This window comes from Phyllostomus hastatus, unplaced genomic scaffold, assembly GCF_019186645.2.
Source record: "Phyllostomus hastatus isolate PE091 unplaced genomic scaffold, TTU_PhHast_1.1 phas_scaffold_760, whole genome shotgun sequence".
NCBI classification, from domain to species: Eukaryota; Metazoa; Chordata; class Mammalia; order Chiroptera; family Phyllostomidae; genus Phyllostomus; species Phyllostomus hastatus.
This window is the reverse complement of record NW_025334040.1, coordinates 501,279-516,245: the sequence shown is the minus strand read 5'-3', so window position 1 is coordinate 516,245 and position 14,967 is coordinate 501,279.

Sequence of the window (14,967 nt, the reverse complement as noted above, 5' to 3'; positions counted from 1 at the left end):
TACATCAACCTTCAGAAATCCAGGAATATTCAGAAACACATTTCAAATTTCGGGGCATTGCTGAAAACTGTGACTTGATTTCTTTTATTCCTTGTTTTTAAATTGAAAACTACAACTACAAGTTGAGAGGATTTCCAGGGCTTATGTGAATACTGATGCTCTGAGAGGTCACCTGTTTAGAAGTGGCTTCCAGAAACACTCCTCCCAGCCCTGGGCCGCCTCCCCTGGCGCAGGGACGGGGAGGGGCTGCAGGCGGTGTCTCCACACCAGGTTCCCCAGGGCGCCCTGCACTGGGCCTTGAGGGGAGAAGCAGAGAGTGACATTGTCCTTTCACTTACACTCCTTATTTTTGTTGAAAAATCTTGGAAAAACTTTTTATCGAGGCAACACAAAATAAAAGAATAAAGCATTATATCTAGTATGTTAGGAATATGTATATTGGTTGTGCTTTTTTCTGTAATGTTTGTCACATTATTGGATTCCTAAACTGGTTCCATAGACAGAAAAATGATATATTGGGTATTTCCTGAAATTTAAATCCAACCTGCAGTTTAGTTAATATTATTTTACCAAAGTTAGCTTCTTAGGTTTTAAATATGACCCTAGTGTTGCAAGAATGTAATGGCAGAAAAAAATGTGAATGGAAGTTATGCAAAGATTTATTTATACTAATGTTCTTCTGGGAGAGCTGCAACGGCAGCAGCCCCGTGAGGACAGTGGTGGCCCCAGGGCTGGACTTGTCAGTGGTGAGTGGGTGGGGAGTGCAGGTGACAGGGTGTGCCACCCATTCGGGCTCTGAATGGCTGAGAATAATCCTTTTCAGTTCCATCTACATCATGTGGAAGTGTGAAAAATGAAATCTACACTCCGAATCCCAGCCTGCTGTGAAGTGGTAACAAGGAACTTCACACAGACGTGATCAAGTTACAGACCAGGGGTTTCCACAGTGAGGCCCACGGGCCAAATGTGCCCCAAGATGGCTGTGAATGGGGCCCAAAACTAAGTCATAAATTTACCTAAAACTTTAGGAGATTTTTGTGATTATGTGTCACAATGTCACATAAAATCAATGTGTGTTCACTCTGCTATTCATATCCATGTGTGGCTTCAGTTACTACTGATAGATGATTTTAGAAGATTATTGAAAGAGCCGCTGCATAATAGGGTTACCATGTGAGGACAGTTTTGTTTATGTCTGGTGGCGAATAACATGAAAATTATGTACGGACCCTTTTTTTGCTTATCAGGTGTCATTAGTGTCAGGGTACCTATGGGTGGCCCTAGACAAGTCCTCACCTTCCAGTGTGGCCCCGAGACACCAAAAGGTGAACAGCCCCCTTCACAGGTATCACAGGAACATGCTCCTCGTGAGACAGCACAGGGACTCTCAGGACCATCGCTTTCCTTCATTCCCTCTCACTGGGATTCACCTGAACTGTCACTTTTTCATGGGGAGAGCACCTGGCTACCTGGTACTGAGTTACAGTGCTGAGGTTCACGGCTTTGTGTCTTGGGGCGCACAAAGGTTCTTGGTGTGCACTTATGCACTGCAGGGGCTATTTGTCCCCAGTTGAAGAACAGAGCTACCTCTGAGACTACAGTGGGGAGGGGCAGCATGAGCAGCCACTGGACTGGGCAGGCAGGGGACTCAGGGCTGACTCTGGACACAGTCAACATGCTGGAGGTGTCATTGTGGGTCAGGACAGCCATGGCAGCCCCGGCTCTGGGGGCAGGGAAATAAAGACCGATGGCAAAGCAGGAGACCAGCACAAACACAGGATTCTGCGGCTGTGCAAGGAAGGGTGTTCAGTCTCTGTTACCTACCTCCACACCTCCTCATCCACATCCCCTGTCACCCCCACTGCCTACTCCCAATCAGAGTTCCCAGGGGGTGGGCTCTCTGCTGGTCACATGGCTTCAGGAGGCCACACTCCCTCCAAACCCTGACACACTATCCTGAAATGCCCTCATCTGGTTTGAAGAAATCAGTGTGGTGCATCCTGCTGCTCACTCACTCACTCAGTTGTCTCCCTGTTGCACCAAAAGCAATGTGTCTGCAAGAGGGAGCAGAACAGCCTGGGGTTCAGAGAGGAAGGGGACACGTGTGGGGACCAAACCCCTGTGGCACCCTAAGAACAGAGGGTTACAGGCATGTGAAGCACAAAATAGGTAGTGTGGCCAGTAATGCTGCCCCAGTGGGGGTGTGGCCCTGTGGGGACTGGGAACATCACAAGAAACACTTTGTAAAGGATCTGATTGTCTAACTACTCTGCTTTGCACCGGAAATCAATACAAAATAATGTCGGCAGTAACTAGATCAGGGTTAATGGGGACTGGAGAATAAGAAATGAGGGTTTCTAAATCACATTACAGAAAAAAACCTCTATAAAAGGGTGGACTGCCATTCATAATAATATTCTTTTTTATCAATCCTTGTGCTGATAATATTTACAAAATTAGACAAAATTGTCTTAAATTTGTCCAAAGTCAGAGGTGTTGCCAGCATCAGAGTCAAGGGTAAGTGAGAACCAGCAGGAGGAACCACGAACCCAAGGCGAGAGCTCCTCCCAGGGCTGTGTTCTCACTGCAAAGGCAGGAAAAGAAAGCCAAAGCCTGGCCCTGGGGCTGGGGACCCAGCAGGAAGCCCTCACAGTGATGATGACAACAGCTAAAACAACACCAAATGTCTCCACCTGAAAGAATCACGTAAATAGAACTATGACCAGCTGTGAACCAGCAAAGCTCCCTGAGGAACTTTCAACCTCAAAAGTGACTCAGAGTGGTCATGTACCAGCAACAGATCCAGGGGCCTGACATCAGGAAACTCAACTATCTTGTAATACTTTAACATCTGGGAACACAGAAATTCAGGTAACTCCATGGAGGTCATTAGTGACCTGAAAAAATTAATGACATCCCAGAGACACAGAGGGGACCTGCTCATTCCACTGCCCTGAGTGGTGGCATCAGAAAGACCCAACTGCAAACAGCAGAGCCCTCCCAGGACAGCTGGGGGTGTGAGATGAGCTGGAGGATGTGCTTTCTGAGACCAGCAGGGGACACTGGAGGACTGGGCCTGAGAGCTCTGTGTGTCCTTTGCACAGCTGGGAGGTAGGCAGTGTCCTCAGTGAGGTGTGACTGTCCTGCACCTGGTCCCCAGGAGCCACATGAGCACTCAGCTCTGACTCACACACATGCCTCATATCTTGACCTCCCCTCTCATGTAGTCATTGTCCAGGCCTGATTCACTGGACAAGGTGGGTGGACAATCACACAATGAATATAAATTTCCTTGAAAAGAGATGTGCCTTACGGTTGTCCCTGGGCATAGGGTAGGAGACGCCTAGGCAGGGACAGTCTCAATGTCAACAGTTAGGCCTCAGCTAGCAGAGCTCTGGGGCTTCCCTGCCATGGCCTGGATCCTCCTGTCACGTCCTCACTCACTGCAGGAGTTTGCTTCCAGGACCCTGAGAGTATACGTAGGGGGAGACACTGGCACTGCCTTTTCCTTCTGCCATCGGGGCGCAGCTGGTGGGTCATCCCATTAATTCTGTCACCTTCTAACCCTGCTTCTGGTCCTGGATTACACAGTGCTATCCCTGCCAGAGAGAGAGAGAGAGAGAGAATGTCACCTAAATTGATGTTTTCATTCTAGCAAATCAAAGAAGCTTAACTCAAGAGAATTATTGGAAAATTACTCCAGGTATCTCACTTTTTATTATAGCTGATATTTTCTCAAACTACTCAACATATGAGCAAGAAGAATCCATGTCTCATAAGAAAACTTCCCCATTATTTGCAGGAAGGATTTAGGCTGAGGCTTGAATATGTTCATCTCTCCAGGTGACGATGCACCTGGAATTTGGGGACAGCAGACGTGAAGAGGCCAAGGTCTGCCTGCAGCAGGGTGTCTCTCAGAGGTGAAAGCACCTCATGAAGGAAAGTGCTCCCTGAGTCAGGCTGTGTCCCTCAGGACCCACAGAAGGCTCCAATCTGTGTCCTTCATATGGAGGAGGGGCTCCTGGGGTCCTGGGAGTGTCCCCACACCCAGCCTATCATTCCCTCTGTCCCACACTGGCTCCTAATCCTTAAAGGGACACATGGTGTCTAGGGGAAAGCCTGACACATCTGTACCTGTGGCAAAACTCAGGATGATTTGCTGCTACACTTGTAAATGTATTGATGAGAAACTTGGTAATAAATGTTTTCACCTTTTTCTGTCATCCTTTCAGTGGTTAATTCTTCCTAGTCTGTCCTTTCTCGTTCATTTCAATGGTCTGCAGTGACACTGTGTCCACACTCAGCCTTGGTCGGCTCCTTCACTGAGGCTGCTGGGTCAGAGCTCAGTGAGGGGAGACCCCGTTCCTTCACTCCCCACACGCAAACTCTGGTTTCCCAGAAGACTCCCTGTAGGAGGAGGCAGTGTCTGCTAATAAGACAAGAATGGTTTTCACTGAAGAAGAAAGGAATGTTCTAATCTAAGAAACGTAGTGAGATTTGAGATGAACGAGATTGCTGGGACCAGAGGTAAACACAGTCATCTCATCATGTAGGCGACAGATAATTCACAAAGACTTAGCTTTAAGGCCACCAAGGACGTGGTGGAGCTGATTTAATGACAGAGGTCAACACTCCGCACTCAAGGCCTTAGACAGAGCAAAGTCACTGGTGTTGTGAGGCAGCAGCATGTGTCTCTTTCCACATCTCCCCAGGGGACATCAGGGTGACACTGGGGCAGGAAGACAGAGGAAACTGATTTGCATGAAGCACATGCTCCTCCTAGTGGGTCTGGGAGGCATGAAAAGGCTGCAAGGACACCACTCTCCAGCCCAGGACCCTGAGGAGGCCGTGTCCTATGAGTGTCCCCACCATGGCCTGGACGGTGCTCCTGCTCGGGCTCCTGACTTACAGCTCAGGTCAGAGGAAGGAACTCTGCATTCTTGGGGGACACAACAAAGCAGGGTCTCTGGGTGACCTAGTAACCCATAACAACACCTATATTTTTTCTGTTGGTTTTAGGTGTGGATTCTCAGACTGTCGTGACCCAGGAGCCGTCACTATCTGTGTCTCCAGGAGGGACAGTCACACTCACCTGTGGCCTTAGTTCTGGGTCAGTCTCTAGTGGTAACTACCCTGGTTGGCACCAGCAGACCCCAGGCAAGGCTCCTCGAACGCTCATCTATAACACAAACAACCGGCCCTCTGGGGTCCCTGGGCGCTTCTCTGGATCCATCTCTGGGAACAAAGCCGTCCTCACCATCACGGGGGCCCAGCCTGAGGATGAGGCTGACTATTTCTGTCTTCTGTACCCGGGTTCTTATCCTTACACAGTGATGTGACCCCATGGGGAAGTGCAACCAAAACCTCCTCATGTGCTCAGAATGGCTCTGCTTTAGAGACGAGGAAAGAGAGAAGCTGGAAATGTCAGCATAGGAAGGGGACGGGCTCCAGGGTCCCATTGCCAGGTCCAGTGGCTCCTGTCTACATGCCTCTCCAGTCTCCCCCAGGGTGTGCCCATGTGTCCCATGTGACCCTGCAGAATGGGCTTCCTCTCCTCCCCTGTCCCTAGAACCATGACGGAGTGAGGGCTGAGTGCAGACACATTAGCCATCAGAGAGACTCAGAATCCCAACTGCCCCTGTTGACAGACCTAGGCTGGACCAGGAGGAATGGAAAATCCCTGCCAACCTTATCCAGCACAAACAGATGCCTGGCTAAGTTTGCGGGCCTGGAGTCATCCTATCTGCCATAACACGATGCAGCCTTAACTTGAGCCTGACAAGATGTATCAAGAACAATGGTCAGCCGAAAGGGCACCCAGCAACCAGCTCTAGCCAATCAGATGCTGACACCCGAACCAGCTACCCTTCATGGGTTTTTGTGCTTAAAAACCCTGCCCTAAGAATGATGGAGCCAGTCCCAACCTCCCTCACTTGGCTCCACCTCCCCTCCTATTCCCTGCTGGTAGACTCTGCTCTTTAGCTCCCTGCATCCACCTGGTTTCCTGAGCAACTGCGACCTAACACCTTCCTGTATCCCAGGAGCTTTAAGAAGATATGCTCTCACCTACTGACTTCAGCCTGTGGACCATGTGAATATCTATTAGCATTTTAATGAGAGTGTCACTGCCAGCTTGCAGGTGATGCTGTTTCCCAGACTAGGCCTGCTGAGTGAGATCTGTGTGTTTGTGAGAAAAATCTGTGTTTTCAGAAGCTCCCTGTAAAGTGTTTCAGGAGTGCTAAAGACTGATATATACCTCAACTTCTATTATTATAAAATTATTCCTGAACTCTGGACATCATGGAACACAGCGATTAACTTTTCCTACTGTGTATTCTGGGGACGCTGACATCTGAAATACTTATATGTGCATGTTTTCACTTTCTGTAGACCAGAACTCTTTCTGGCAGCGAAAAGCAGTAAGGTTCACACGCTCCATGATTGATCGACAGTATCTACACATGAGACCCTGAATGTGTGGATAGAAGACAGCCACCTGGTGAGCTGCAGACACCAGCTGAGCTCTCAGGGCTTTGGGCTATGACCAGCAGGGGGCACTGGTGGACTGTCCCGGAGCCTGTAAACAGTTGCCAGGTGAGGATGATTCTCTCAAAGGAATCTGGGTCTGGCGGCTGGGCACTGTGTTCACTGATGGAGACTCAGCAGCTGTGACCTCTCAGGACTTGCAGAGTCCCCTGAGCTGGGATCTTTGTGTGGCCTCAACAGGTGCTTCCCCCCAAGGCTCTCGCTAGGGATAAAGCCAACCCCCATCCTCCTCAGTTGTAGCCTAAACTGACCTCCAGCACCAGGGCTCAGGGAGAACCTGGGCAGCCCTTGGATGGACACATGTTTGCATGGGCAGCCCTGCCCCTGGCAGAGTGTGGGGAGAAAAGGAGACCTCGACAGCCCAGCCCCACTGTGGGCTCAGGGGCTGTGTGCACCATGGCTGGACTCCTGGCCTCGTGGTGCTCCTCTCTCACTGCATAGGTAGGGACAGGACTCTGGGTTTAGGACAGCCATTTACCTTGCATGTTCCTTCACTTGAACAGAGCCTTGAGGAACTTTAACCTGAGTACCTGCTCCACCAACCACGAATGTGCCTGCTTTTCGATTCCCTCTCCCAGCCTGTGCTCACTCAGCCCGTCCCTCTCTGCATCCCAGGGAACATCAGTGAGATTTCCATGCACACTGAGAAGTGGATTTAATGTTGGCAGCTACCACATAGCCTGGTACTAGCAGAAGTCACAGAGCCCTTCCCAGCATCTCATGTCCAAGCACCCAGATTCAGAAAAGCACCAGGGCTCCTGCCTCTGCAGGTGCTTCTCTGGATCCAAAGATACCTCGGCCAGTGCAGGACCCCCTTCCATCTCCGGGCTGCAGCCTGAGGACAAGGCTGGCTTTGCTGTTGTGTCCGTTACAGCAGCCCTGATGCTCATACTCTGATGAGAGTCTAAAGGCTCTAAAGGTTGGTGCTCCCCCTGCCAGGAAAACCTCACCCCTGCTCTGATGGAATCATGTGTCCCTCACAGGTGACATCTGTTGTCACTTCTGCAGACAGGCCTTGTGTTTCCTCTAAACAGCAGTCTGACTTTCTTCTCATCTCTGAATTACACTGACTGTCACCACTATGTCCCAGCTCTTCCTGTCTCAGAGGCAGAGAGTTCTTTCAGAGAGAAACATCTCCCAGTGGAGACGCTAGTGGTGCAGACAGTGTTTGGTGCCAGCCGTGCCCAGCTCTGATCCAGGGGAAAATCAATGATGTTTCCTCTCTAAATACTTTAACTGAGGCTTTGAGATGAAACACCAGCATGTAAAAATTAATATCAGCGTACACACTAGCAGTAAACCATGAAAAATAAAGAATAGAACTTAAAAATTAACAATAAAAATTTTAAAACTATAGTGGTATCGAAAATGAAAAATACTTAAAGACAAAACTAAAAAGGTGAAAGTTTTGTAACAATGACAGATACAAACTATTCTTGAGATACATGAAGAAGACTGAAATGAATGAGCGCACATTTAGTTTATTGTCAGACACTCCATATAAATCATCCCCATATGAACGTGTACATTCTTGGAGACGATTTGAGTGACTTCCCCTTGTAATGAATGGCCAGGTAGGAAATCTCAGTGAAGAAGTGGAAACTGTGACAAAATCATAGAAGACGTTAGAGCCCTGGGAAAACACTGCTCCATGTCCACATGACCTGCCTGCATCTGAGGGAGGAGAGGCATATGGAGTTGGCCTGATGTCAGGAGACCCAATCAGGGGGTCAAAACAGAGCTTATCCCACTCACCCAGTGCCAGAGGTCAAGGCTGCCTGAGCACCCTGGGCCCCAGGGACACAATACTGAGCAGTAAATGCCAGGTAAGGGTACAGGTGTGGGAGAACTCCAGGCACAGCGCAGCCAGGATCCCTGGCTGGCTACCTGGGACTTTGTGTGTGAGGTCATGGACAGGAGGGTTGGTCTAAGGGGAACTTTGGGGCCTGAGACCAGGAGACCCCTTAATGGGACAGGAGAGGATGAGGGATGGACTACATTTCCTGTGGAATTGCTGAGCCTGCGCCAGGGTAAAGTCGGTCCATGGGTGAGACACTCTGACAGGTGACACCTCTCAAGACCGTGGGGACTGCTGGGAGTGGATCCCTGAGTCTCTCAGCATGGACTGCGCCTCCACCCTCCCACACCCTCCTGCAGCTCTCTAAAAGTCCAGGGTGGGGAAAGAGTAGTGGGGCAGCAGGTGAGGGTGCTACCTAATCTGTTCCTGTGTTTACACCCCGAGTGAAGCTCCTAATGAGCCCAAATTTGAGGTCACCTTCTCCAATACAGGGATCTGCAGACCCACTGCAGGTGCCATGGCAATGGTCCCCAGGGTCACCAGGCAAGGCCCCAGCTTTCCTACCTGACACAGCACAACCTTCCAGGGGTTCCACTTGCCAGTCCTGATCTAGTTCTGTCACCAGATCCAATATGATCACCTCTGGGCTCCAGTCTGGGGCTCAGGCTGAAGCTCATCCTTACAGAAGCAGACACAACCCAATGCCACAGACAACTCCTGCTCATGGGGACACGTGATCACATCTGCTCCCTCCTCTCCTGTCTGAGCCATCACGGCCCTGTCCCTGCCCCTGAACCAACACCAGCTCAATTTGGGCCTTGTGCTGTCCCTTGTGCTTCTAAAGCCGGGGGTCTGGCCCTCGACTCTGTCCACCCTTAGAAAGTAAATGGAAACATCTGCTCTGAGGTCACTGGTCTCCCAAAAGAAGCACAATTTTTTTGTAACAAGAAGCAGAATTCTGGCTCCACAGCTGGATCAGGAGGAGGACAGAAGTGCATCATGTATGACGGAGAGCCAGGTGGCCCGTGCCCAGGGCCCTGTGTGTCTCCTGGTGCCAGCCTGGGCTCCCCTGATAACTCCCTGAGCTCTGAAATGTTACAGAAGCTGGGTCTCCCTGTCTCCTGAGATCAGAGCTCTGCCGGGCCCCTGCATACCCGGGGCTGGGCAAAGTCTCCCAGGGAGGAGGGGCTCTCAGACCCCCAAGTGCTCCCTGTCCCAGCTCAATGTCATCATCTCCAATGTGTTTTTCTGTCCAGTAGTTTGGATGGAAGGATGTCAGATAAACGTCAATTCTTTAAACCATGGATCCTGTAAACCCCAGCGTCATTTGAAGACAAAGACTTGATTATCTGTTTTATAATAGCTTTTGCACTGAAAAAAACAATAATCAGACTCTAATGTCTGAAATGTACTAGATAGTCACAAGAAAAGACATAACCAGGCTGACAGAGGAGGGCCGATAGCGACTCAGAGCAGTAATAAGGAGCAGAACATATGACCCTAGATAACAGTAGACCCTCTCCAGAGCAACAGCAGGGACATAAAGTAACCTGTAAGAATGACCGGTGCACAGGTGTTCCCAAGTAGTCTTGAAATATCTAGTAACAAGCTCTGTGATCCAGATCCTGTATTTAACTCTTCAGATGTCATTAATGATGCAGAAAATCAGTGTCTGAGTCTCCACCACGCTGCAGGGACCTACTCAAGGGACTGCCTTAGTCAGTGACACCAGATAACATCCAAGAGCAAAAGTAATCCCCCTGCCCCTTGCAGGACAGCTGGGAGGTGTCAGGAGGCCTGGAGCATGTGGGCTGTGAAGACAGTAGGGGTGCTGTTGTCTGGCCCTGAGAGGACTGGGTTCTCTGACAGGACAACTAGGAAAATTCTTTTCTGAATCTTGCCCACTCAGGGAAGCAGCGTCCTCACAGTGTGTGACTAGTCATCACCAGGGTCCCCAGGAGCTACATGAGCCCTGAGGTCTCACTCACACCCTTGCTTCACATCCAGCTCCCCCTTCAAGGAGTTGTTCCTGCCTGATGTGCTGACAGACAGTTTGAGGTGGACACACACACAGTAGGAGCTGATCTGCATGACGAAGCTCAGCCCATGAGTCATGCTGGACACAGGCCAAGACACCCTTGGAGATGGGAGAGTCTCAGTTCCCAAAAGAAGGCCTGAGAAGGCAGAGTCCTGGGGCCTCCCATCATGACCCAGATTCCTCTGTTCCTCACCCTTCTCACTCCCTGATTTGGTGACAGAGGGCGACCCTGTTCATTCAGTGCCTGAGTCACTCTATCTTCACTGGTCTGTGCAAGGTCCCAGCCTCTGCTTTTTTCCACATCACCTCAGGGGACATCAGGATGACACTGTGGCACCAAGAGAGGAAGCTGATTTGCATGAAGCATCTCCTCCTCCTAATGGGTCTGGAAGGCAAGACAAGGCCCCAAGGACACCTCCTTCCACCCCAGGAACCTGAGCAGACCGTGTCCTGTGAGTCTCCCCACCAAGGCCTGGATGGTGCTCCTGCTCGGGCTCCTTGCCTACAGCTCAGGTCAGAGGAAGGGAGTCTGCATTTTTGGCGGATACAGCAAAGCGGGGTCTTGGGGTGATCTTGTATCTTACAGCAACATCTGTGTGTTTCCTGGTGGTTGTACGAGTGGATTCTCAGACTATGGTCACCCAGGAGCCTCACTGTCCGTGTCACCAGGAGGGACGGTCACACTCACCTGTGGGTCTAACTCTGGGTCAGTCTCTAGCAGTAGTTACCCTAACTGGTTCCAGCAGACCCCAGGCCAGGCTCCCCGCATGCTCATCTACAGCACAACCAACCGGCCCTCTGGGGTCCCTGAGCGCTTCTCTGGATCCATCTCTGGGAACAAAGCCACCCTCACCATCACGGGGGCCCAGCCTGAGGACGAGGCCGAGTACTTCTGTATTCTGTGGCACAGTGACCATTACCACAGTGTCAGATGCAGAGGAGGAAGTAAGACATAAACTCTGGGTTCAGCCATAGCTCTGCTCCTTCCCTCATATGCAAAGTTGAACAGAAGCCCTAGAAAGTGTGTGTGGTGAATGAGAGATGTGAACCTCTGGATGTCAGAATGCAGAAAACCACCCAGACAGCCGGTGCCCCACCTCCTGGTGTCATGCCCTTGTGTGACCCCTGCCTTGAGTGTGGGCTGCCCTGTGTGGGGACTGAGACAGAGGCTGTCAGGGGACAGTGAGAAGGTGTGAGCCCACCCTGGTCGAGGCCCAGTGGGAGCTTGTTTGGGCTACACTTGGATAGGTTGTATGAGAACAAACTCTCAGTTCAAGATCTCTTCCAGACACTGTCACCCAGGTCTGGAGAACCCAGCAACTTCCCGGGAAGGGGGACAGAGACAAGAATGAGTGCTCTGGAGATGTCACTCAGCAGCTCAGTAGGGGTCTCAAGATCAGAGAGCTGCAAGGGCAAGAGCCCTGTGAGGACAGTGGTGGCTCCAGGGTTGGCCTTGTCAGTGGTGAGTGGGTGGGGAGCACAGGAGTCAGGGTGTGCAACACAGTTGGGGTCCAAATGGCTGAGAATAATCTCCTTCTCATGCCATTTCCCCCATCTGGGTGTGCAAAAATTAATTTAACTCTCAGAATCCCAGCCTGCTGTGAAGAGGTGATAAGAGAAAGACCAACAGGCAGAGGTCATCAAATATGCAGACTCTCAGTGATGCTGATTCTGACTGGAACATGCAAGGAAGAGAACACAGCACACCGCCAGCTCCATGGGGGAGAGGGGAGTGGATGGAGGGATGGAGCAAAAATGAAAACAAGAGAGAATTCATAGACACCAGCAATAGTGAGATAACTGTGGGGTTGGGAGGGGTAGAAGAGGGTATGAGAGGGATAAATTCTAATGGAAAGAACACAATGAAGTAAATTTTTATAAATGTAGCTCTTGGAGACATTTACAGTGTGTTAGCCCAGGACCAGGGGCCACTGCCCACTGCTTCCCTGGTTGCAAGTCTCATGGGGGCACACTAAGTTTGGGAGAAAGAGCAGAGACATAAGGATCCAGTGAGATGGCCCCAGGGATCCTTGTCCTGAGGGTTTTTATCTCGAGGGTTCTTAACAGAATATTCATTAACTTTCCAGGTGTCGTGCAATGTATGATTCATCAAAATGTACATATACAGGGGCAGGATATTTTCTGGTGAGTTTTATTTTTAAGAACATATTGACAAGAGACCAGGACAATTGCTGATCTGCCCCAGGATAGTCTGCCACGGGTGACCCTTTTGCTCCACGTGTTCTTAGTGACGTATCATAAAAGCTGGTGATTCACTAGCTGGCTGTACTTGCTCAAACTGCTTCGCCTGTTATATATTTTCTCTTCAATTCCCATATTCCACTTGTCAAGCAGCTTCCCTAGCTCCTTACCAGCCTCTCTCAGGATTCACCTCAACAGGTTACCCATCATGGTGGCTGAACAACACCTGTGATGTATAAAAGCCTAACCTGTGACTGTGGATATGGTGCTCTGTCCTGACCTGCAGCATTGTCTAGACCCCAGCACCACAAGGGGCAAGGAGGAGAGACCACTCCTTCTGTCAGGGCTGGGGTCCACGTTGGGTGTCTCTGACTCCATTTCCTGCAGTGCTGGTCTCTGTGGGCTCTCATGCTGCTGCAGGGAGATGAGGAATATTTATTCCAGGAACACAAGAAAATCCTAACATTTCCAAGGTCAGCTCTACTGGGACCTATACATGAAGAGAAAAGTCACCAACCTGTCAGGAATAGTTGACTTTGATTATGAGGACGTGGTGGGGCTGCTTTCACAGAATGGGGATGAGAAATGCTGAGCTTGGCTTTGGAGAGTCTCTCCTCCCCGATTGGGATGGGAAAAGAACAGCTACAGCAACAACAAACACGCCCTCAGAAGGAATGGGATTTGAGCATAAACCCTTCAAGGAGGAGGTTCTGACCCACCCTGCGAGGTAGCCACCTGGACCTGGTGGTTAGAAAGGGCAGGGAATCAGCACGGGAAGGGGAAGGAGAGGACAGGCAGCATCCTTATTGCTCGAGACCCACCTAGCAGCAGATGCTACAGTTCTTGCCATGGTTGAGCCCTTGAAACCTGCCCAAAGGTCCTGCAAGAACACTTCATGAGACAGATGACAGAAACTGGTGGATCTAAACAGTACAAGGGTGGACCATAGGGGATGGAGCACTGTTCTGCTGTGATTGCTTCTTCCAGGACAGAGCGTCCTTGCCCAGTGGCAGAGGGTTGTCATCCAACAGCTCTAAGCAGACACTGCCAGAGTCTCAGTTTGGATAAGAGACCCCCTATGATCTCCTGGGGAAAGGGCACCCAGGATGTGAGCCGTGAGATGTGAAGAGTGTAACGGAATGATACTCAGATGTTCAGGGTTAAGAATCACTTGCAAACAGCATCCATATGTGTTTTTTACGGACTACAGATGGGAAAATGAGGCAGGAGACAGGCATCAGTTCACGGCAGGCCCCCAGATACCTTGAATTAGACATTAAAGATTTTTATTTAATCATGATGGGGAGGCAACGATTTGGAGTTTTACAATCGGAGACAGGCTTCATCATATGTTTGCATTTCAACTACCACTGTGATGATAATGCCAAAAATTAAATAAAGCTGGGTGCACAGCACCAGACAGAGATGGGGTTCACGGCCCTGATGAGTGAGACGGGACGAGCACTGAGCCCCTGGAGCCCTGCAGCGGGGCCAGAGGACCAGGACGCACTGTAGGAGGCCCTTCAGTCCAGCACTGTCCTTCCTTTGTGAGGCTCCCGTCTCTCAGCCATCAGAGGTTGCCTCCAGATCTGAGCGGGATCCTGGACCTGGTGGGGATTCCAGCCACGTGGGGACATTTGTGATGTCAGTGACTCTGTTCCCTGTGGGTTTTCCCGCTGGTGTAGAAGCTCCATGAGAACTGAGATTTTAAATGTTTTCATGTTTTGCTATCAATGTACCTACAGATCCAGAACACAGGCTGACATGAAGGACAAACTCAAACATGTTTGTTGAGTGAATATGTCTGGGCACCTAAATGTGTGATCTGGGAAAAGGAGCAGATCTGAGGCCCATAGAAAGACTTCTGCTTTTGGGCATTTTGGTATTCGGGTTCTGAGTTAGTTCTAGAGGAAGTGTGAAACATTTGACCCCAGAGTCTCAAAGGCAGGAAAGTGCCATGAATGTGAGTCCTCATCTCCTTAATTAACCATGTATGTGAGGTACTGGCCCCAGGGCTGGGGAAGGGGACAGTGCCAGGACCTGGGTCCAGGGCCTCAGGCAGAGAAAATGGAGAGGTTGTGATGAGTCACCAGGACCTAGTGAAGAACCACAGGGACAGGGAGATGGCAGGGGAGGCTGAGGACGACAAATGCCCTCCGAGAGCCAATACAGTGCTGAGTGCGGGACAGCTGGGTGAATGTGCACTGGTGTCTCCCTTCACTAAGATCCCATAACATAATCATTTGTCCACACATGTTACATACAGAGAACCATGTGACCCATGAAACTCTAGTATACAGCTCCACAACCCCCATCCCACAAAAACCATGATGGAAACATTCTTGAAAGAAGTGAAGATGGGTTTGTGCACTCTGCATCCACA